General features: G+C 31.4%; 1 protein-coding gene across 1 annotated transcript in view; it reads left to right on the top strand.

Moving 5' to 3' along the window:
- Window positions 1–6,333: 6,333 nt before the first annotated feature.
- LOC134694725 (protein Wnt-6-like) overlaps window positions 6,334–24,869 on the top strand; it is a 70,645-nt gene continuing 52,109 nt past the window's right edge. The window contains exon 1 of the mRNA XM_063555764.1: window positions 6,334–6,577. The gene's annotated coding sequence lies outside the window, so the exon portion shown is untranslated. The remainder of the gene's footprint in view (window positions 6,578–24,869) is intronic.

Genomic DNA, 24,869 nt, shown 5'->3' with positions numbered 1-24,869 from the left:
AAATAATACAAGTCCATGCATTGAAATCACAAGAGTTGTCTTTCTTTTTATACCAAGATCTTTTTATACAGATAACCATCGTTGCATTGACGTTTTCAATAACGTAAATAGGAATGTTGTTGTCGTTTAACTAAATATTTCATTTCTATCAATTATTTGAAAATGTATGTTTATTTGTTTGCTAATAGCGCACTTAAGTTCAAATATTCATAATTTAAAACACATTAAAGGAATTAATTTTAAACTTCTTCAAATGAAAACACATTTAATTTTACGGCATTGCTTTTTAATTTGGTCCCGGCGTTCCGCTTTTTGTCAACTCTTTATTGCATACCATTCTTATATAATCATGCTAGACAGTTTTGGGAACCAATGCAGATGTATATTGTAATTTGTGTTCGTTAATTTTTCATAAACTTAAATAAGGATAATAAAATCAAAATGGCTACGTGAAAGTGATTAAATTGAGCGCGAAAACCTCCATGGTTAATGGGCAGACACCACGTTGTACCAGTATTGGTAGAACGAATTTATTATGACAATTTACACCATAAATCATATTTAGGGCGATGAATTTCGTATGTAAATAGATTTTATCAGCTACAAATAAGATGTTGTCAATTTATATTTAATCAATGGTTTGTCGCTGGGTAACTAGAGGGAATTTGTCAAATGCTTCTATGATGAGTCATCGATGTCATTGAAATTTGAAACTTATTGGAAAAGTTCCATTGAAAAAGAGAATAGTTTCGAATTTGATATATCACACTTGTGCAATCAAAGACAATTCCTTTTCTATTAGTCACACATTATACAGAGATGCTATACGAGGGTCCTACATGTATATGATTGAGCATAGTATCATGAAAATAGATGACATACACTGAAATAAACAAAACAAAATATGAATTTTGGTATGGTTGTCAATAACACAACTATGATCCATATACACTAATTGACGAAGTTGAGAACAATTTTGGATCACAATACAACCTTCAACAATGAGAAAATATAATGTAAATGAAGCTACAAGAGACCCGGTAAAAAAATGGAATCATTATACTGCCTGATATTTACTGAACAATAAGTTCAATTTTCATTGCATGTGCTTGATAAAAATGAAAGACAGTCACGGTTAACCTCTAATACATGAAATTAATTTAGTATTTTCTTCTTGTATGGACCATACTTTTTTGAACAACATAATCCTCTCTTTTTTTATTGGAATTCGTATTGACCATTTAGTCTTTAGCTTTAGTCGTTTTAACTTGGGATTTCTGTTAAACTTGGCATAGTTGGCAGTAACTACATACCCTTGTCTGTTTTAGATTTTGCCACCTTTCAACCTTTCATAAGCATATAAGTTCATCTCATTTTCAGTTTTTGAAGTGATTCTAATTGTTTGTGGACTGGTGATTGTCTGTTTGTCTTCTTTATTCTTTTAAATCCGGATAAAAAGACAGAAAAAAACAACAATAAAATATACCAAAGGAATTGTATGCTGCGATACTTTCATTCCCGCCATGCGATTACTGAATCAATTAACGTTTAGACACAGAAAAGGAGGGTCGAAAGATATTAGGGGGACATTTAAGTTCATAGATAGAAAAAAAAATAAACTGACAACGCCATGTATAAAAAAGAAAGAAGACAAACAGACTATAATAGTACACAAGACAAAACATCGAAAACTAAAAAGTAAGCAACACGCACCCCACCAGAAACTGGGGTGATCTGTAAACTGACAAAAATGATGCCAATATGCATGAGTACTTTAAACACAAAGGAGGACACACATTTTTAAGCATAATACATAGATATATTGAAAAAAATGCAACAATACTGTGAGCAGTATCTCGAATATAAAATGACTTCAATTAAAAACAACTACTTGCCAAAAATTTGTAAAAAGCCATACACGATCATTTTCTTCTAGAAATACATTTGTAGGTTGAATGGGTATGTTACAAGGAAAACTGCATGTTTGACGTCCTTTGTTTGCTTCAAAAATTTCTTCGTATTTTCAGAACCAGTCTGTTTTCAAATAGTTATTTCCTTAATCGTAAAAATTAAGTCGAGTGATGGCAAAATATATTGTGAAATTTTCATGCATATGGCTGCATGTAACATTTTTTTGGAATCAGACTTTTTTTCGATTTAAAAAAATATCAAATTCTTTTATATGTACTAAGCAATTGATGCCTTACAACGAAATAAAGTTGGGAATGGAAATGGGGAATGTGTCAAAGAGACAACAACCCAACCATGGAGCAGACAACAGCCGAAGGACACCAATGGGTCTTCAATGCAGAGGGAAACTGCCGCAACCGGATACGTTCTTCCGCTGGCCCATTAACAAATATGTATAAGAATTCAAAGAATGATTTAGATTGCTAAATTTTAAAGAAAAGGACAAAGCTTGTAACAAAAAGCAAGAAAACTCATAAATCAATGGAGATGCGTCAATATCGGCAGATATCTGCCAATGAGCGTTATTTTTTCCTTCTCTCATTTTATTCTTATGATCAACCAAATCAATAGGTATGCACGCACAAAAGAATCTGCCATTCCCAATGAATTGCCTCCCATTTTTTTATTTTATTTTTTAAGTTTCTTCAAAATTTGTGTTTGTCATTGACTCTTGTCTCACGAGTTTGTTCGGTACCTTTATATAAGTATTTATATTTATTTGCAATTATGTTTAATTCAGTCAAATATAACTTCCCAAATTCTTTCAAATTCTCACCCATACTTAACCCCATGAATTGGTCTCCCATTTCTCGCACCTGTTTCATTTCCCGTAAATTACAGAAATTTTAAATTTAATTGCATAAAATGTTTCTTAAATTTTAACTTAAGAAATATAATTTGATTTATTTAATAAATAAATGTATCCTAATGGAATATTAATTTATATACATAGAACTTTCAATAATTTCGAATTAAATTGCTTTTAAATGGGGTTTAATCACTTTCATTACTTCTACTTCGCAGTTTATTATAGTCATTACGACTTATTATGTTGGCTATTTTAATAACTCACTTACCTCCCTTTGAATGAATGATAAGTATTTGATATAAGTAAACCTATCGTGTTCCCTTTTAGGCAATTCCATTTTTGTTTTATCTCGTTTCATTCTCTATCCATTTATTTTCAATTTAGGACAGGAATTATACATTAAAAGACGTGAATTTACTATAGTTTCAGTTTTAGGTAATAATAATTCATTTTTGATTAAAAAATACTTTGTGCTTAAAAATACCACTATAAATCCATGTTATTTTCGGATTGAAGAACAATGCATGTATTTTTTCCTACATGTTCTACGAGAATGATCGTACGAGGTCACATGGTGTGTACATTATACCAAGCTCGGTTTAACTTAGAACAGAACATGTTTCATAGGTTGATCATCAATCTTTATAAAAAAATAACAGACACTATTTCTTCATTCAAAACTTACTCTTTAAATTAGAGGTTACACAAACATCCCTTTATACCGATTTTCATTCTGATAATGAATTTCAAAGGTTCTTTTTAACGCTGTGTAGCATTTTCCTATTTAAAGGATGAATAGATTTGGTATGATTGCCAATGAGAAAAGTATCCCAAGAACCAAAAGCAAGAAGATATTGTTAGTTATTGGTCACCTGACGGCCTTCAATATTTACTCCAACCGATGCCGAAACTTTCAATACTTTTTATTTAATTTGCCGTAAGCTAGAACATATGTGAAATATTTGCCGCTGGACGGTCAGCAATCAACAAACAGCGTTTTATGATACAGAGTTATTGCCTAAATAACTCCATACACGTAACTATGCGCATTCAAACACGTACATGAAGCATTCGGCAATTCTCGATAGACTTGAGTCGAATGGTACGTGTACATGAAGATTTCGAACTCAACACAGTGGTAGTCGTTGGTTTATGTGTTACATATTTGTTTTTCATTCATTTTTTTATATAAATAAGGCCGTTCGTTTTTCTCGTTTGAATTGTTTTACATTGTCTTATCGGGGCCTTTTATAGCTGGCTATGCGGTATGGGTTTTGCTCATTGTTGAAGGCCGTACGGTGACCTATAGTTGTTTCATGAAAAAGAATTTATAAATGTACAAAAATTCGTTGGAAGAATGTGTAAATGTTATTGTAAGGAGTAAAGTATCAAAAATACTGAACTCCAAAGAAAATTCAAATGGCAAGTCCTTTGATTATTATCGAATGCAAAATTAAAAGCTCAAATACATCAAACGAATGTATTCTTGACTCGGTACAGGCATTCCTTATGTAGAAACTGGTTTTTATAGCTAGCTAGACTAATCACTCCTATGACAGTCGCATTTAGTTCCATTATATTGACAACAATGTGTGAGCATAACTAACAGACATAATTGGTAAAATCGTGAAATATTGAAGCCAACAGAAAGTAAAATCACAAAAGTACTGAACTCCGAGGAAAATTCAAAACGGAAAGTCCCCAATCAAATGGCAAAATCAAATGATAAAATACACCAAACGAATGGACAACAACTGTCATATTCCTGACTTGGTATGTAGCATTTTCAAATGTAGAAAAATTAAGAAGATGTATATATAAAAAATGTGTTATAATCTTGTGTAGAGTTTTTGAAATAAAAAAGCGTCAATTGTATGACAGCTGAAAAACAAGCGTCAATTGCATTTTAGATGAACAACTATGACAAGCTATGAAGCAACAATGAAGCACACACATACATATGTACTTTGAGGACAGTAACACCTTTCCCGACACACGTTACGACGGAAAAGAAACTAGGTCATTGATAAACATTCAAACAGACTTGTAAATGTACATACATGTACAAAATGTAGTACCATATGAACAAAATACAGATCCTTTGGCCAAGGTTTACTTACAAGGATCTGAACCAACGATCCAATTTACCGTCTGTTTTTTTAACAACCATCCGAGATCCTCTTGTTTTTGTCAGATGAATAGAAACCTAATTTTCTTTAGACTGGACCCTTCATTAGCTGTTATGTTACAATTTCAAGAACAGAAAGTGAGACGGGGTGTTGTAAGATACTTGGAAGCCAAGCTATGACATGTGATCTTAATTTTAATCACGTGGTACAAGTATGACATACAAATAGGAAATCCATACACAATCTTTTTACCTACATGTTACATATCATTCAATAATATAATTCAACTTTTGTTGGCATTTTTGTGCTAAATTTCTAAAAAGATTGAAAAGCGAAATGAGGAATATATGTAGTTACAACGAGTTTTGATATAGCATTGACTGTACTGTATCAGATTTCTTTTTTTTGCAAACTTCACAACTCACTACAACAAAAAAACGAAGCGTGTTTCAAGATTTCGTCAAAATAAGTCGAAAAAAAGGAAGATGTGGTATGATTGTCAATGAGACAACTCTCCACAAGAGACTTAAATAACACAGACATGAACAACTATAGTCACCGTATACGGCCTGCAAGATTTGGTTTGACTACAAATGAGACATCTATCCACAAACTATTCACGTTAGATCAAACGGCATGGATGAAAGGGCAAATTGAAGTCATACATGTAGCATAAACCTTAACAATGAGAAAAATACACTGTAAGTCACCCACCCCCTTGAAAACAAATAAGCATAACTGAGAATTGTTATGCGTTTCTTTATTCTACATTGACTAGAGGTATAAGGGAGAGTTGAGATCTCACTAAACATGTTTAACCCTTCCGAATTTTTGCGCCTGTCCTAAGTCAGAAGCCTCTGGCCTTTGTCAGTTCTAGCAGGCTATAAAATTGAGGACAGATGCTGCTTAAATTTTCAAGTTTTGTTTATACATGTATTCAGATTTCTTGATTGCATAAATTCAATATTAGTATCCATGTTTGCTTTCTATCGCAATGATCTATATACAAATATATGTTTTTTTGTCAGAAACATTTAAAAAACAAATTATATGACATTAGATTTTATCATTAAGATGTTAAAAAAATATTATAAGGCCACTCCTTTTCCATATTCGATTACTACCGGTTTGTGCAATTTAAAATTTTCCCGAAATAAGTATATTTATTTATTTTTTCAACCATAAAATGAAATGAAATAAAACTATCATATTTGATTTTTAACAATTGAAATATATCCCTATGACTGCGCTAAATTCAAACCAAAGAACAGACAAATTCTATCAATTTGTTTACATTAGTTTTAAATTATTTTTTAGAAGATCGCAGTTTCTTCATTAAAATTCTCGACTATCATAGCTATCAGCTGACTGACAAAGACCCCGTCACCATTGAACTAAGTATCATCTTATCAGTGGGACGTTTTTACGAGATTTGTCTATAAACCGAACATCAAAGCCATCGTCTTTTTAAACTACTTTAGAAAATGGCCTTCAAAAGGTCTCTGTTGCATTTTATTTCATTTTAAAGTCGAATTAGCAAAAAAAATAACTTAAGATTGGATTATTTACATTTTGAAATCAACGCCTTGATGGAAAGTCGTGTATTATTAAATTAAAGGGATTTAAATAGTTTATAAACAAAAGATTCAACAGCCGTCATAAAAATAAGGTAGGTTATTTATTCTCTTATTTATAAAAATAACACTTTTATATTAATATTTGTACAACAAATAGACAAGATACCTTGTTATATTCATATATAACAATAATTTAAAACTTTTTATATTTTCTGTCTGTAATTTTTTTTTTATCTTTGACGATCTTTATTTAAAAAAAACGCTACATTTTTCCCATTCGTCTTATTCCTACATATACAAAGGTTGATTTTATTAATTTGTATCAATGATTTTAACAAAAAGTTTCATTTTAATCGATTAATACAATTTACCCTTAGATAAGAAGAAATTATATCGCTTGCAAATTATGTGAAAACAATGCAATCACGCGAAAATGAAATCATATACTATATATTTTATGATTCAACTCTAGATAAGTAAAATGTCACACGTTTCGTCTTAAGGCAAATTGTTATGAATATATAAAAATGTTTGTATTTTTGGCATTCAATATTCTATATATACAATTAGTTGTCTAACTATGTGACCCACCCAATAATCAAGTTAAGTTATTATATACTTATACAATGACTTTCAACTCGAAATGTATTATCACAAAATATGAATTTGTTGACTTAAAATACAAAATTAAATTAATTCTACTTACTATTGTGAAATTAAACATACAAATAATATTACACACTTTTCTTACATAAACATGCCATTTGTACGTTTATTTCAACATTGTATATCATTATTCTTTATTCGTGTCTTTTTTTTGTAAAACCTTCGCTTTCTGATTTCTTATCGTTTAAATATGACTTTGATATGCACATCAATTGAGACAAACTCCTAATGATAAGCAAATCCACTCGCCCGTCCAGTTCAAAGTCTCTGTCAAAAAGGGGGAATCAAAAATAATGGGGGTCAATGCACTGAAAGAAGCACTAAACATAAACGACAAACGAGAAACACACACAAACTCATTCAAATAGTCACTGAAAAATACAAAGAACAGATAAAATTGGAACATGTACTAGACAAGAATAGAAAAGAAGGGGAGAGGTAGTCAGGTACACTAGACCGATAGAAAGGGGGATTTTAATATCAGCTTGGATATATATCACATGAATTATTTCACTACTGTACGATGGTAGTGGGAGGGCCAATCATAGGGAAGGACAGCATGAATTATTCGGATGAGGGTTTTTCAAAGTGATAACGTTATTCATTGTCTTGTTCCTTCTTGCTATTGTCTATAATGATATATTTACAACAACTATAATGTTATCCCTATTCCTTATCCCTTCTTCTAGTGGTTTTATTTTAGTTTCAATCATATTTGACTTACGATTTGAATGTACGTTGAGACGAATACAGTTTAGAATAAAAAAATATTGAATGCACTTAATTTTGCTTAATTATTTCACAAACCAGAATGATATAATTTTATTAATTGATGTCTGAACTAACTAACTAAATAAGAAAATAGTGTTTGATAAAGGAGACAAAGGAGCTACCATTGGATTGTGGGAGAGGGGCGAGGAGGCGACTAGGGGATATGATAATAAGAAAATTGTCTATTTTAAATTTCCCTATTTTAAGTTGTTATCTCTGTTCTGCCTTTTTTATTTTTCATTTTATTAGGTCGTCCCTTTTTCATTTTTTACTCTAGTCGGATCTGTCTTTTTCATTAGTTCATCTAAATTGTCTCATCCTGCCTTTTTGTTTTACTCTAAACTCCTGTCTTACTTTTTTTTATCAAATGTCACCCTTTTTATCCTAGTTCTCCCCTCCCCTTCCCCCGATCCCCTAGATCCACTTTGTCATAGCTTCTCTTGAAATTGAAGGCGTCATTTGATGAAGCATGTTCGCATGCAAGTCCTTTTTTTTTGCAAGATCTTTTTGGTACTTTGAATCTGAGTATGTGAGGTCAAAAATCACGGTTGCAGCATGTTTGTTTGATTTAAATTAGGACATGAATAAAATGATATTGTTAATCTAAACATGAAATAAGGAAAACATACTCATCGATTTAAATACTTACGGAAATTTGAAGAGTGTATTATCCAAAGCTTATCAGTGAAATAGAGATTTAAAGGATACATGCGAATACGAAACTGTGGATAACAAATAGCAACTTGTATTTGTTCTAGGTATGATCTATCTAAGTGTAAACAAACTGTCTCCGTAATTGGACTAGGAATTGCTTATTAAAACTGTGATACAAATTTATGTGGTCAATGAATTTTGTTTGTTTTGTTCATCTGGTGATAAAGAAAGCTGGTTCATGATCTATTTGTCTATCTATTAATCTATTTTATTTTATGTGAAGATAGTTCCAAAAATGTTGATCTTTGAATGTTAAGGCAGTGCCTTTTTTGTTATATTTATTTTGCGACAAATGTTGCACCTGCCAGTCAAGGTTTTTACATAAATTGTCATCCTGCATTTTTGTTTTTTACTCAAAACTCCTGACCTGCCTTATGATTAAATTTCATCTTGCTGCAACCCCCCCCCCCCCCCCCCCCCCGTCTTTTTTCACCTAAAAAATACAATGGAAGCCCCCTCAAATCGTACTATATTTTAAATTATCATTGACATGAGCATGTTTTAATTTCAATATTTGTTTAGTTGACTTTCTTCATCTCGAAATGGTTCCTTTAGTCTAAATGCCAAAAAAAAATCATAGAAAATCAGAAACCCTAACAAACCAGTAAGCAAGAGGATGCAAAATAAATAACAACTGTGACATAATTATTGAAAACATATGTTTAATTTCATGTTGCAATTGCGCAATATCGATTGATAGATTTTTTTGGCAAATATAAACGAAACAACCTGTGAATTTAACTTTGATTATTAACGTTTTTTATATATCGTAGTGTCGAACAAATTGCCAAATAAATGGAACAAGATTGCCCGTTGCAGTACTTCAAGGTTGGTTCCAGTAACTAGGCTTTTGGTGGTTGAATAACCCTTATCCTGAATCAATGTAATTGTTTGCCTTAAATTAGTGGAGAATAAAGGCTTTTCCCCCTAGAAAAGAATCCCAATTTAAAAAAAAATGTCTTAAAATTATTCCGAAAAAGACAAGTTTTTCACCTAACAGTGCAGTCTCTAGTAGTAATTGTGCATGAATACAAACTGATAAATACTAATTTGTACATTTTTCATACCTAAAATGACTATATGTCATGTATGTGCAGATTTGAGGGTCTATTAATGTATCATTACTGACAAAAAGCGGTCTTATTTCAAAGCAGGATTTCACTCTTGAAAGGGGGTCTGTAAATTGGAGTTTCAGTCAATTCATGGTGTATTCTAAATTTACCAATTTGACGAAAATTACGCATATTTTCCCAATATAAAAGGGTAGAGGTAGTTTTGAAAAAAGCCAACAATATCGCACAGGCTGAGTATACTATAGTTTGCATTAATCACCAACTTTTAATGCAAAATCATGGAAGTAAATTTTGGCTCGAAATGTTCCATTTATCACAAGTTTCATTTCTGCAAATAGTTTCGTTAATTTATATAAACAATGACATTAAAAGTACCTGTTTCTGTCAAAGTGGAGCTACTTCAACGTTCTAAATTACAATGAATGAATTTGTGGTCTGACACCGAAGCACTTTTCGCGATTCCATTGTACGTTCTCGTTTAAATTCATTTTAATTTTCCTTTGACCGAAATTAAAAAGAAGAGAGTTCACATTTATGTGAAGGATATCGTAAGTCGTAGACTATAAACCCAGTACAAAACCAGTACATAAAGCCATTAAAATCGTTCCACGTGTTTCACAGAAAATCCAACAGGTTAAAATAAAGATTTTGCGCTGCAGATAATGAACGACAGTAATCCATGATAAAAGTGTGTTACTAGAACAGTTGTTAAAAGTTGTATGAACAACATGAAGATCTTTTAAGGATTAATTATAAGTAATGCAAACGTTTCTTCAAATCTTAATTCGTTTTTGACATGTAGCAGATTATCAAACGTGCATTTGAAAGCCACGAAATTATTTTATTCATTTCTCATTAAAAGATATAATGATATATCCTTACCCCTTTCCTGTGTTTCCCGTGTATATTGATATTTAGTAGGCAATTAATGTATCAAAACATTTCGCTGTATTTTTTGTTTTATTTATGGCATATATGTGTACCAAGATGTTCACAATTCATAAGAAGATCTTTACTTCGAGTCAGGATGACTTTATAGTTTCTTCCATGTCTCTATTCAGTGACCGTCTCATAATTGGTTTTGAAAATCTTTTTGCTTAAATTGATATAAGAACATTATCAATGTTTTAAAATCATTTCAGTTATGGTATTTTGTTTAAGGCATAAATAAAATAACACTATACGTCGCAATTCATTTTAAAATAATTTTTGAGACGGTCCCTGAATAGGGAAATGGAAGAAACTATAAAGTCATGCTGACTCTTAGTGAATATCTTGGTCAGTTACAGTACATCAATGAAACAGCTTGAAGTATACTGCACGAATACCTCTGACACGTCTTTCATAAATAATAAATGTGTGTCACCTTTCGATGTCTTGCACAATTTTTCATTCATATCAAACCATTATAAAGTATATGCCTATATGTCGGATTATTTGAATTGTTTTAAAGACGAGAAGTATCTTATTAAAGAAATATGTAGGTACAGGTGTTGATAAATTTAAATCGTTTAAAGATGCGTCAAAATAAGACTTATTAGACAAAGGATTAATATATATAGTGTTTATATGTACATTAAAATCATATTAGTTTTTGGACTACATGTTGAGGAATTAATTTGAATATTCTTCGTCTTGAAAATGAGTGAAATATTTGCCACTGGTTAGGTGTACGTTCAAACCTTGTTAGATATTTTGATAGTCTTTAATTAAAATGTCCTGGTCCTAATTATGCCTGAAATATTTGCTACTGGATAAGTTTACATTAAAATCATATAAGATATGTACTAAATGTATCGCGAGTTGAGATATTATGTCCTTAATATGCCTTTAATATTTGACAGTGAATAGATTTCACTAAAATCATAATAGAGATTTTGACTATATCCAATTAAAATAGTCTCATCCTAAATATGAATGAAATATTTACCACTGTTTATGTGTACTTTCAAACCATATAAGAGATTTTAACTTTCTTTCAAGTATTCTTCTCTTATGAATGCGTGAGATATTGGCCACTGGAAATCTGTTAATTAAGAAAATATTTGAGACTTGAGCTATTTCTTATGAGAATATTGTCGTCCTGGGTATGCTTGATATAGGTTTGAGTTAAAATCATATCTGACCATTTTCCAATTAGATTGTTATCGTCCCGAATATGCTTGAAATATTAACCGACGGTTACGAGTACATTAAAATCAAGTAAGAGATTGTGACTGTCTCTTGTCTAAGATATTCTCGTCCAGTATCTGCTTGAAATATTTGTCACTAAATAAATGTTTTTGAAAATTGCGTTAGAGATTTTGACAATTTTCAATTAAAATAATTTCGTCCTGAATATATGTGAAATATTTGCCACTGGATAAGTGGACATTAAAATCTAATTTGAAATTTGGAAGATCGTTTTAATTAGATACACATGTTTCTTCTCTTATACAAACTGCATGGTCACCATTATAAAGGCGTTGTGCCTGAGAGTGGCATTAAAAGCCATAAACATTAGTATGAATTTGTAACTTCTGTGAATAGTTGGTCATATTATAAATTTTGAAACAAATTCGGTCCAGAAAAGGCAAAAAAATATAAATATTGAACAATCGATGGCAACGTTTGAAAATCATAATACTATATCAAAAAGTTCAAAATTGGATTCTACAGCTATTGGGACAATCGTATTTCACATTCGCCGTTTCAGAATAAAATGCATTATGGGTAATATTTTAAAAAGCGTACACAAAACGTTGTTATTGGTTTAAAACGTACGAAACAATGGAAAGCCAACCAATGACGAGACGTTATTTTCATTTTGGTGTACGAACAATGAATTTACCGACAGGCCTTTAGATTCTGAAAAAAACGAATTGCAAACGTTCCTTTATTAGTAACCTTTGATACATTCCGCAAATACGCACTGGTCATTAATTAAAACTGCATGTTTTCTTCCTTTTTCAACATGTCAATAATCTTTCAAAAAGAAAAATCTGCACTCTATAAAAATATTTTTCTAATGATATCTTAAATTTTTTTAATCCAAATGTTAAAACTCTGCTGGGTACCTTTGCACAGCATTTTCCGAATAGCTGCATCGTAAGTTATTTAATGATTGTCAAAACTTGGGTAATCTTCTATCATTATTGTGTATCGTGTGTCGTAATTAAAAGATATGTGCTATTTACGCACAGATTAATCATACACAAATATTTGAAATGATAGAAATTGTGTGAAAAATTGCACCATTAAATGAAAGAAAATGCAGAAAAATGAGATAATCAAATACATATCGATTCCAAATGTAAAGTAACATGCAAATATACTTGGTTTGAAATTGTACAGTATCGGGCAGACGTGAATCACATCGTGACGTAGAAAGCATATCATGTGAATAAAAATAATGGTCGGCATCTCGTCTGTTGTGGAGAAAATTACGTAGTATCCGTATAATATAAGTAAACACAGTAACTTTATAGCAATCAGGTCTTTTTTTTTCTGACCTAAAGTGTTTCGCTTTGTTATATTTTCGGACTCAATTATTTTTTACGCCACAAAGAGGGTTTGCTCATTGTTGAGGTCCTGTAGTTGCTTAAACCCTTATCCGTTAGTCTTTTGTTGATGGCTGTCTCTTCGAAATTATACCTCATCCCCTTTCTAAAATTAAGCCATATCTTTGCGTTGTTGAAGTGCTTTAAGCTCAATATTATTAGCATAGTTTGATCAAGTTTAAGACATTAAAAATTAAAGAAAATAAACGTAGCCTTTTTTATTTTGATTAAATATTTTCAAAATAACAACAAATTACTATCAAAACACTGAAAAGATATAAAATGTAAAAAGATTTGGTATGCTTGCCAATGAACCAACTCTATACCAGAGACTAACGGACGTAGAAAGTTAGCAACTATAGATCACCGTGTGGCCCTCAATAATGAGCAAACTTCATAACGCATTACATAAGGTCTATCACCAGATATCACTCAGCAACTTATTCTATTAATATTAACACTCCAGATATCAATTATGTAGCAGGGCAAAACTAAGCTTTTAAGCATCTGAGCACCCCTATCTTTTGTATGGTTCGACTCACTCAATCTTATTTGTGAATTGTTCTTTTTTCCTTTTTCGCCTTTCGGGTTTTATGTCTAAATTTTGACATATGTCTTCGTATAACCCATTGGTATCTTTTTCTCTCTCTCAAGCACATACGTTTCAATTTCTTTGCAAGCTATTATAAATTATTTGATCTGGCCTAAGCTAACCAATATTTGTCATCATTATGTATTAAAACTCACCTGTAGCTCAATTATCTGAAACACTACAAGATATCCATTTCGCGTTTATTGTAATGAAAGACAATTATCTGTAATTTAAGAATTTGTCAAAAATATCACTCATTTTACAATGTTTCATACAAATATCTTGAAAATGAAATATGTTGATGTTAAGGATGAACATTTTAAGAATGCAATAGATATATTTGCAAAGAATATACCTGTTTCTGGTGATACTAGATAAAAATTGAGGTACGTGGCTATGTGGAGCGGTAACCATTTTTTATTTCTTCACCGTTCTTTTTAAAATCTTAACCACTAGACTAATTAATAACAGATACATGAACTCGTGCAATACCATCAGCAATCAAGTAGCATTTGATAGTACCTCACTAATATATAACAAGTTTACCAATAGATGGATATTTCTGAGAAAAAAAAACCATTAACGATAAAAATATTGTTGCATGATAATGTCTTTATGATGCTCAAATATTGAAAGCAAGTCTTTGACTATGTATTGTATTCACTTTTCTATATTGGGATCGTGAAAGAATTTGTTACATTATATTTATTAGTTGAAAGCTGTTGATGGTTGTTGTCTTCCTCGTATTCTGTATGTTTTGTATTGCTGCCTTTTTGAATTATAAGTATGCATGTACATTTTGTACCTCGCACTTCAATACAGCGATAATTATTTATATGTATACCGCACTTACGTGTATTCAAAGAACTTCAACACAGCTATAATAATGTCTATACCCCTCACTGACGTGTAATTGAAGAGCTTCTACACAGCGAGTACTCTTATATCTGTACTAAAGTGCCTTTCTTTTTTTTTGTATGTATAAAGTTCCTGACAGGTCCTGTTTGTGTTTTTGTTATATGTATTTCTGCAAAATGTATCGATCTGATGAGTTAAGTCCTTTTTAACTGATTTTTATAGTCTGTTCTTATGTTGTGTTATTACACCACTGCCCCATACAGATAAGGGTTGGCGCGTTTTAACTAGTTCAACCCCGCAATATTTTGTATATGCATGTCCCAAGTCAGGAGCCTGTAATTCAGGGGCTTTCGTTTGTTGCTGTTTAAAAAAAAATATCGTTAATTTTTTTGTACCATGATACATCACGCTGTTTGTTTTCTCGTTTGAATTGTTTTACATTTGTCATTTCGGTACTTTATATAACTTACTATGCGATATGGAACTTTTTCATTGTTGAAGATGACTTGTAGTTGTTAATTTCTATGTCATTTAGTCTCCTATTGTGAAGAAATGACTCATTGGCAATCATACATCTTCTTATTTTTATAGAATTTTAATAATTGCTATATTAGTCATTTGATAATCGTCTAAATTCATTACTTGAAAACATCTGTTACAAGAGCAAAATAATGTAACTGTATGATAAAAAATTGTAAAGGCATAGAACCGAAGTCTCGTATCTCGATGTACATTTTGTAAGTCATAAATATCACGTGACATCATCAAAGACAAGACGGAAACCGATACCATTGGTCTTTTGACATATTTAAAGTGATAACCCCTTTTTGTGAATAAGATATCTTAATATATTTGACTATTTGTTATTACTGTTAAAATAGGCATTGTGTTTGTCTATACTCGAACTATAAAAGAGTATATTCGTTTTGATGTTTCCGTCATAACAATTAAATCCTCTCGTAAAGAACATGCTATTACGAGGGTGGTAATTCCGAGCACGTCACTGACTGTATTGAAGAGTAATCGTGAATTAAAATCTTTGAGGTACAAATATGAATGATCTGTGACTAGAGATATGGTTAAATCAATTACATGATCTGTCTAAATCATTATTAGGTCAATAGTGGTCTATATTTGGTAATAAATCCATGCGGTAATTAGTCAAATCTTTTACCCCTGTGCTGGAGGTAGAATGGTTGAAGACTTAATATTTTGTAAGTTATGAAATATATAGAATAAAGAGAATAAAGTAAACGTGATTAAAGTTTTAGTTTCAATAGTTTTGGCTTGATGCATGCACAGTGCGACCTCCGATTGTGAGAAATAGAAAAATTAAAAGTCTGATAAAAAGTCAGACGGCTGGATATATTAAGAAATTTAATAAGTTTAGTTTCGTATTTCATTTTAATAGAACTCTTCAACAACTAGAAAGTCAATAAAAACTTACATGTATAATTAAAGAGGTACTAAAAACATTACACAACTATTGTTCTTATCGTTTAAATAAGAGACATAAGAGACCAAATGAATCATAAAAACGAGACCGACGAATACCTACATCATTACCAAAAGGACAACGATGATCAGAAAACGGACTGATAAAAAACTACATGAAAAACATAAATACTTCAGCAACACTAAGACCACCAAAATCTTATGGATGAATGGTGAGATGAATCCGTTCTGTTCATTAGTTTTTTACAAATTTCATGCCAGATAGATTCTACATTGTATATTTTCTAAGGTAACTGAAAGGCAATGTTAACTTATATAAGTGTCGTTCCATACAAAAAGGTTGCGAGTTAGAACCCGTCAATCATTTGTAATTTAACTAAACATACTAGTATTCAAAACAAAGGTCGATGGTTGTTCTGGTACTGCGACATCCTCTGCCAAAAAAAATGAGCCACCACAGAAAAGCCGAGAATGCTGAAAGTGCCGTAAAACACAATCGTGCAATAATTGACTTGTCAGGTCCAACACATGCAGCTAGAGGAGAAGCTATTAATTTTCCTTTCTTAGTTCCCGAGGTCTTCCTGTTTTTCGGTTACTTGTTGCACAACTATATTAGGATATTTTTTGGTTCTGTTATTTATTGAGAGGGGTACGCTTTTGTTTATAAATGATACCATGCAGGATGTTTAACAAGATGACGATAGATTGTAATGAAAGCTTGACGAAAACTTCGAAGGGAAATTGAAAGTCAAATCTCTAGATTTACGTAATTCTAGAAATATGCATCTTAAGCATACAATTAGAATTATGCAATGCGAATGATATTGCAGTATTTACTAATGTTTGAATACATACCGTGTAAATCAATTTGTTTCAGTTGCACATATTTCTATATGGTTACAATTCATTGAAATCTATGGACTCCATAAATAAATTAAATTTTTCCCTTTTTTCATATTTCCCTATTACTTTGTCGTTTGATCTTTTTAAAAGTGAATTTTGATTTTTATTGAGAGAAAATAAATGTTTACAAGTAAATTAGTTTTTGAAAATAAGATGATTTGATACCATGAAATGATTCCGATAAGGTGAAAATGTGTCGAATATGATTTAAGAGACGTATTTCAATTCTTAATTAAAAACCCGTGGAAATGTCCTGATAATTTATATTTTCTGATATATATATTAACCATTTTCAACATCGCGGACCATGTTTTTTATTTGTGAGTTTCTGATCTTAACTACGATTTTATCAATTATTTTACTAGGATATAGATTTTGAACTGAAACACTTGAAAAGTCAATCGTTTTTTTCTTATGTTTTTTCCTTATAACCAAAGAATTACGAATATCTGGCAAAAATGAAAAAAAATATAAGAGAAGTGAACACTATAAACAATCAATTTTTGAAATGGCACGTTTTTTATGAAACAAGCTTAGCTTTATGAAAGGCCCGCTTTTAATCGAGAAATTATATCTTATATAATGTTAAGGTCAATTATTAAAGATGATTCATTTCAATAAATTAATGAGTATCTAGAATTTAAGACAGTTATATAATACAGATTCAATATTTTTGTTATAGTCTCACCACATACAAACATAAAAAAATATTCATAAATAGACTAAAAACATTAAAACATTTGCATTGTATTCACCAATCTTTAAAAAATTTTAAGACAGATTTTTAAGATACAATATATACATATAAACACATTTGATATGGCATCCACGTGGTCAAATCCATCCCCTCCGTCGGGACAGATGCATTTACAATGTGGAATGGTACAATATGCGAGTCATGTCAGCCCCCTTCTCCTCGCATTCCATCTTCGGACAGTGTCCTTATATACAGAACAAAAATAGAACAAACTGTGAAAAGTCAGAAGAAATATCTGTTTCAGTAAGATTACTTTACACAATTAGTATCTAACACGGCTATTTACAAGCCATTGAAATATTTCTTGTTTAAAAGGATCTTCAATTAGTTTATCTTAACCTTACGATCAGCTTTTAATCACTGTCATCCTTGTTCGATCAGGTGTCTCGGTCCACTTACCCCACAAAGCAATGCAGACATTAAACGTTCTTAATAGTTAAAAAGTCAAAGAAATGAACATCTATAAATCTCCTAATGAAGGACCACACGCGAGTTACGTGTCTTTATTTGGGTATTTCTGTCAAATAACACGTCTGACCCCTTATAAGGTCAGATAATCACATGAATGTTGGCTAAGGGTTAATTGTTAGTTAAATGAGTTGATAATTCGTTCACACGACTTAATTAGGATTAGTATATATTGACAAACTTCAGTATTATTGGTCATTTGCTTACTCTTTGTTTTCCTAACATTTTTTAAAATGATAATGAGGTACGTGTACGTGTAGTAAACAAAAAAATATAAGCTCAATAAGATAAAAATATAATGAGCAAAAAATAAAAAAAAAAAGAATAGAAAAATGACCTAGAAAATTTGAAACATAGAAATGAAGGACCGCCAATTTAGACCCTCATCAATGCTAATAATGTATCCCTTGAAGTTCATTTCAGCTCGTAAAATAAGGCATTGCATCTATACTCGGCATCGCTGGCAAGTACAAAGCAATATTCTATTGAATACACAAGGAACTATTGAAAGAGAATTAAGATTTATTACAGAATTTCGGTCTTCTGCAGACAAATAAAAGATCATATTCACAAATAGCATTCCTAGTTAATGTTGCGTTTTATTTGTCTGTTGACAGATCGGAATCTCTCTGGCTTTACCATATGGCTTCTATGGTGGTCGTCATGAAATGGTTTAACCATCATCCTGCCAAAAACGGTAGGGTGCAGCTACGGAATTAAATCCAGAAATAATTAACCGATGTTGATTCCGCGTTTTATTATTGTTATAAACCTAAATAATTCATTATATAGAAACCTATTTCTGCTTTTTCTATTTCTAACATTCTGGTTAGCAATTATAAACTTTCTTATGCTGTGTGCTAAGTACATGTAACTTTATTATAAAACGCACATCACATAACTTTATTATTTGTAGAAATTATGAGTATCTTAATTGTCATAAATGTTATAATTCATGATTATATCTTAGTTTACACATTGATTTTGATTCACTATCTGGATAAATGAAGTTCGGAAAGAAATTTGTAGCAAACAGTAAGGTATTGTAAACTGTTGTATACATATTTTTTATCATTTTTCTGAATGGTTAGGTGTGTTATTCAGTGAAATAGATCTAGCTTATAATGATCATAGATCATAATGTCAAAATTGTGTTCTTTAATTTTATGTATTTTTCAGTGAGTGTGTGTGGTTTTTTTTTTTGGTGTTTTTTGTGTTTTTTTCTAACTTCCCCCTGTTTTTTTATTGGTTAATTTTTCACACACTATGTCCTCTTGCTTTTGAAAGGAGCCTCACTCAAACTAGTTCGTCTACAGAGAAGAGGTTGTTCCAGTCCCGCTTTTCCATGATGCGTTCGACATCTAAATCAATGTTTAAGATTGACCGCTTTCCTGCTGATAATTGCTTTTTTATCCAGGTACTCCGGCTTTTTTCATCTATTTCATTTTACAAATTCATTCTTTCTCAAAGTGACATTTTGTTTTTTTATTAGCTGCAACAAATAAAGAGAAAATAATACATAAAAGGACAGAAAATTCATTGAAAATGGAAGATAACTCTTCATTTTGTACACAATTTTGTTGCATTGTTAGTGAACTTAAAAATTATTTACTGAGCCATCCACTGTTGATTCAAAAATATCTTTGACATATATATCCTTTATATGATATAAACATTGCATTGGAACCAAAAATTCAGTGGGAAAAAAATTCTGTTGTGCCACCCATATCATAGGATTAATTGCCTGATATTTACTTGGATAGCCTCTTCATAACAACTGCTCGCAATGAAAAAGCCAAAGGTGCTGGAAGTGGCATTTAACGCCTACAATTAATCAATAAATAAATTTTATTCCATTATATATACGTTATTAGATATAGGAAGATGTGGTGTGAGTGCCAATGAGACAACTCTCCATCCAAACAACAATTCAAAAATTAAACCATTATAGGTTAAAGTACGGCCTTCAACACGGAGCCTTGGCTCACACCGAACAACAAGCTATAAAGGGCCCCAAAATAACTAGTGTAAAACCATTCAAACGGGAAAACCAACGGTCTAATCTATATAAACAAAACGAGAAACGAGAAACACGTATATATTACATAAACAAACGACAAATACTGTACATCAGATTCCTGACTTAGGACAGGTGCAAGTTCATTCAAGGTAAAGTTGAAACCATGGCCTTTATGCAAGTTCTAAAATAATTGGGTATTCGAAATTTACTTAGACATTTCATCATTTTTGCTTGTGTTTGTTGCTATCCGGTCTCCAAAGTTTTTAACCACGTGCTCATAAACTATCATAAGGAAAAATAATGAAAAGATTTTGATGAAACGAATATGCATGCTGTATTTTTGTTGTTGGGATGTACAGGTACCCGGCAACTCATACTGTGTTTTTGTTAGATGTATTCTATGTGTACCCATCTGATGAGTTAAAGCTTTTATAACTGATATATTTCGCTCTTATGTTGTACTGCTTCACCACCCTACTAGGTGAGGGGAGGGTTGTGATCTCGCTAACATGTTTTACCCCGCCACACATCGTATGAAAGTGCCTTTCCTAAGTCAGGAGCCTGACATTCACTGTTTGTTGCTGTGTTGCATATTCGTTTTTCATTCATTTTTTAAAATTTTACTATGATTGTCATTTTTTCTACCGAAGGTTGTTGGTTCTATTTTTGGCAGTCCTGGGTATCTGTCGAGGATGTCTTTGTATAATTTGATATTGCTATTACATTCTTGCATACTATTACTGCCTAGTGTTACGTGAACCATAGTATCACGTGTGATAAAGAAACAACAGATAACGAGTTTTAGTAGGCTTTGTGTAAATCAGTCTTAATATAGTACCGCTATTTTGTGAGCTGTCTTTGTTTTGGGGGACCTAAAGTTATTGCTGGTAGAGTCTTCCTTTTATTGTTTCTTTGATTGGAATCAATCTTATTAATGTTGCTATCTTATAGTTCGCTTCTCTGTGTGTTGTATTGTCTTTTTTTTTGCAGTGTTTCTTTTGTTTTGTTGATTTCCTCTTATAGTTGATGTGTTTCCCTCGGTTTTAGTTTGTAACCCGTATTTGTTTTCTCTCAATCTATTAATGCCTTTCGAACAGCGGTGTACTACTGTTGCCTTCATTTGTACAGATGAAAGATATATGCAGTTCGTTGTTCATCAGTTGGTAGTGCCAGTTCATTTTGCTGTTCTTCTTTGGTAAATCAAAATTCATGTATACATCTTTGCAAATGTGCGGTTCTGAACAAGAGTTCTAACAGTGGTAATACCAGAATCATTGAAATTTGAATGAAAGGCTGTCATAAATAGTATGTTTTTTCATGGTTCTTTATTATCTGCAGAATTATGTGCCAATACTAGAGCTAAATTCCTAATTTGGAGCAGGCATGTGTAGTAGGCCAAAGTGAAACTTGTTTTGTTAAGATTTCAACCCTTTTTTACAAGCGTGAGTAGATAAATTAACTAAACGTTTTGAAATATACAAAAACGAAGCCACACCGAAGTGATATAGTTGTGATAAACGAAATGAGTATGTTTATAGCTGAACCCGGTTCCGTGCAGAGTCCATGCTTTTTTCGGATGTTTTTTCTTTCTTTGAAAAGTCTCAATGGATCTAAGAGTTTTGAACATCGGTAAACTTATGTTGCCTCTTACATTTAGTAACTGCTATTTTCTGTATCTTCACAACATCTTTGGCAAACTATTGTTTCACTTCTTTTTTTCTTTTTTTTATCAATCAGTCGTTTGGCAACAAACTCTTAGATCCATTTAGAATTTACAAAGAAAGAGAAAACATCCAGGGTTTCACACGGACTGTATTTTCTGTATCTTCACAACATCTTTGGCAAATGTTGGTTCACTTTACTTAATTTCTTTTTTTATCAATCAGTCGTTTGGCAAAATACATGACTTCCTGTGGTGTCAGACATGTTTTCATTGATCATTTGCATATTTGTCGATCATTTGCATATTTGAGTGTCTCGGCTAATGAAAACAATTGGCTAGAATACAGTCAATTGATTATGTCTTGTAATTTTCTTTCATTCATAATTTGATTACAAGGCAGAGGGTAAATTGTAGAACAAAGATAACACACTGTGTTAATTTATACTTACATGAAATCATTGCATGTTGGTGAGTTAAAGTACTTGTTTTTTCACCAAGGGAAAGTCTCAAAATGTAAGCTTTCACAACAGGAGTTTCTCAATTTATGTTTGTTCTTATTTTTGAGTGTAAATTCACAAAGCGATAAGACGTGTCACGTTACTTGTCTGTTCCAAATTCATGTATTTGGTTTTGATGTTATATTTGTTATTCTCGTGGGATTTTGTCTGATGCTCTTTCCGTTTCTGTGTGTGTTACATTTAGTGTTATGTCGTTGTTCTCTTATATTAAATGCGTTTCCCTCGGTTTTAGTTTGTTACCCCGATTTTGTTTTTTGTCCATGGATTTATGAGTTTTGAACATCCGGTATACTACTGTTGCCTTTATGGTCTTTCAAAAAAGCATTTTATGAGTTTGACTGTCATTCTAATATCTTTCGCCTCTCTTCTATCAATATGGGGAATGTCTCAATATGTAAGCTTCCAAAAAATAGGACGTCCACAAAAAGTGGAATATCTCATGATGTAAGCTTTCGAAACAGGCATTTCTTAAGTTGTAATCTTTAACAAAAGGGAGTGTCTTAATCTATGGGCTATCAAAACATGATTTTCTCAATAAGGGGAATGTATCAATATATGACCTTCCAAAATAGGGAATGTGTCATGATGTAAGTTTTGAAAACAGGAATATCTTAAGTTGTTATCTTTAACATAGGGAGTGTATCAATCTTATTCTATGGGCTTTTAAAAAGGGAATGTCTCAAGACTTGAACTTTCAAAAATTGGACGTCTCAAGATGTAAGCTTTATCATTAGGAGTGCTCAATATTTGGGCCATTTTATTTGGGTCCTCTTCGGAATTTGAATATGGTCAAACGTTTATGTGTGTACACCTCTTTTTTATATAACATTAATTCATTTAGGCTATGAATTTCCATAAAGATGTAAACATTCAAACGTTTTTGATATGTTAATGAGTATAAAAAATACAAACTCCAGAACGTGAATTCGAAAGATTTAGAAATTCAGAAATTAAAAGAATATATATCATTATATAAATTCCACGGATGTCAATCTGAAGTACATATTTAATTTACTAAATTTGAATGTACTGCATCAAATGGATTTTCTTTTGTAAGTTCTACTGATGTTGGATTTAAAGGTATTATTCTTGTGGTTTTTTTGTTTTTTTTCAAATGCCAATACCAAGTCAGGAATATGACAGTTATTATCCATTCATTTGATGTGTTTGAGCTATTGATTTTGCCAGTTGATAAGGACTTTCCTTTTTTAATTTGCCTTGGAGTTCAGTATTTTTGACACATTACCTTATTCCATTCTCAATTTTATATTATTGCACTGTTCTTGAATTAAATTTGTTTCGAAAACGAACTAGTTGAAGGTTAAAAAATGTATGTATTAAATTAAAACTGATATTTACTTCGACATGTTGTAGTTCCAAATACATGTCTTTTTTGTATGTACATGTACAAATATTGCTATTATACTGTTTTTTGTAAATAAAAAAAAACAACCACAACACCAAAAACAACTAAACATAAACATTGTGTTTACCCCAATTTACTTATTTGTAAAGAAAATTTCCCGTCTGCTTTTTGACCACAATTATTTAGTTGTTTGCACTGTCGAATTGACTGTACAAATAGATAGCATTAAACTTTGCTTGAAGTGGTACTCTAAACTATCTTTCATGTCTTTAATACTTTTGATTTATCTGTAGTTTTTGTTAGGCAAATATGTTAAGTGGTAGTAGAATTGAGTAGAGGCTCTTAATTCCTCACGGTAGTCCCTTTTCAGTGTTCTTTTCACAACGAAGTAAATAAACAAATCCAGCATAAGAGTTATTTTTAGATAAACTGGTTTTAATGACACCTATGAAAATGTTTTGTCTTATTTTCACCCCAATAACAACACTGTCAACAAATAAAAAATGTTACCACGATATGTCCGAAAATCGGATTATATTTTTTGTTATACTTTTCAAGAGAGTCACACGGGATAACGTTTGTGTTGCTGAGTCTGTAGTTTTAAATGTTATGTTTCATAGAGTGTTTTTTGTCTTGTCGTCATTTTTTGTGTTTTTTTTTCTTCAGTTTTCTTCGATTAATGAGTTAGAATAGTTCTTGTATTTTCGCCTCAAGGAGTTTTCCTAAAACCATTAAAAGTTTGCAGGTTTAAACTGTAAGCCAAAGGTGTAACTCAAATGTCTTTTTAAATATCTGAATAATAGCATGTCAAATTGACAGATTTATAATAAATTCATTTTTCATATTTCGTGTCAAGAGATAAAATAATCCCCTTATTGTACATGTATTCTTTTAGTGACACAGTTGTCAATTTACCCTAAATCACCTAACAGCGATTTGATTCTACTCAGGCCTGTCCGTAATTCAAAGAAAACAGAGACCAATTAGCCCTAAATCCCCTAATATTTGTTTTCATCAGCTC

Source organism: Mytilus trossulus, chromosome 13 (genome assembly GCF_036588685.1).
Source record: "Mytilus trossulus isolate FHL-02 chromosome 13, PNRI_Mtr1.1.1.hap1, whole genome shotgun sequence".
In the NCBI taxonomy this organism is placed as follows: Eukaryota; Metazoa; Mollusca; class Bivalvia; order Mytilida; family Mytilidae; genus Mytilus; species Mytilus trossulus.
Note: the sequence above shows the minus strand (reverse complement) of the source record. Positions and strands in the feature narration are given on the sequence as shown.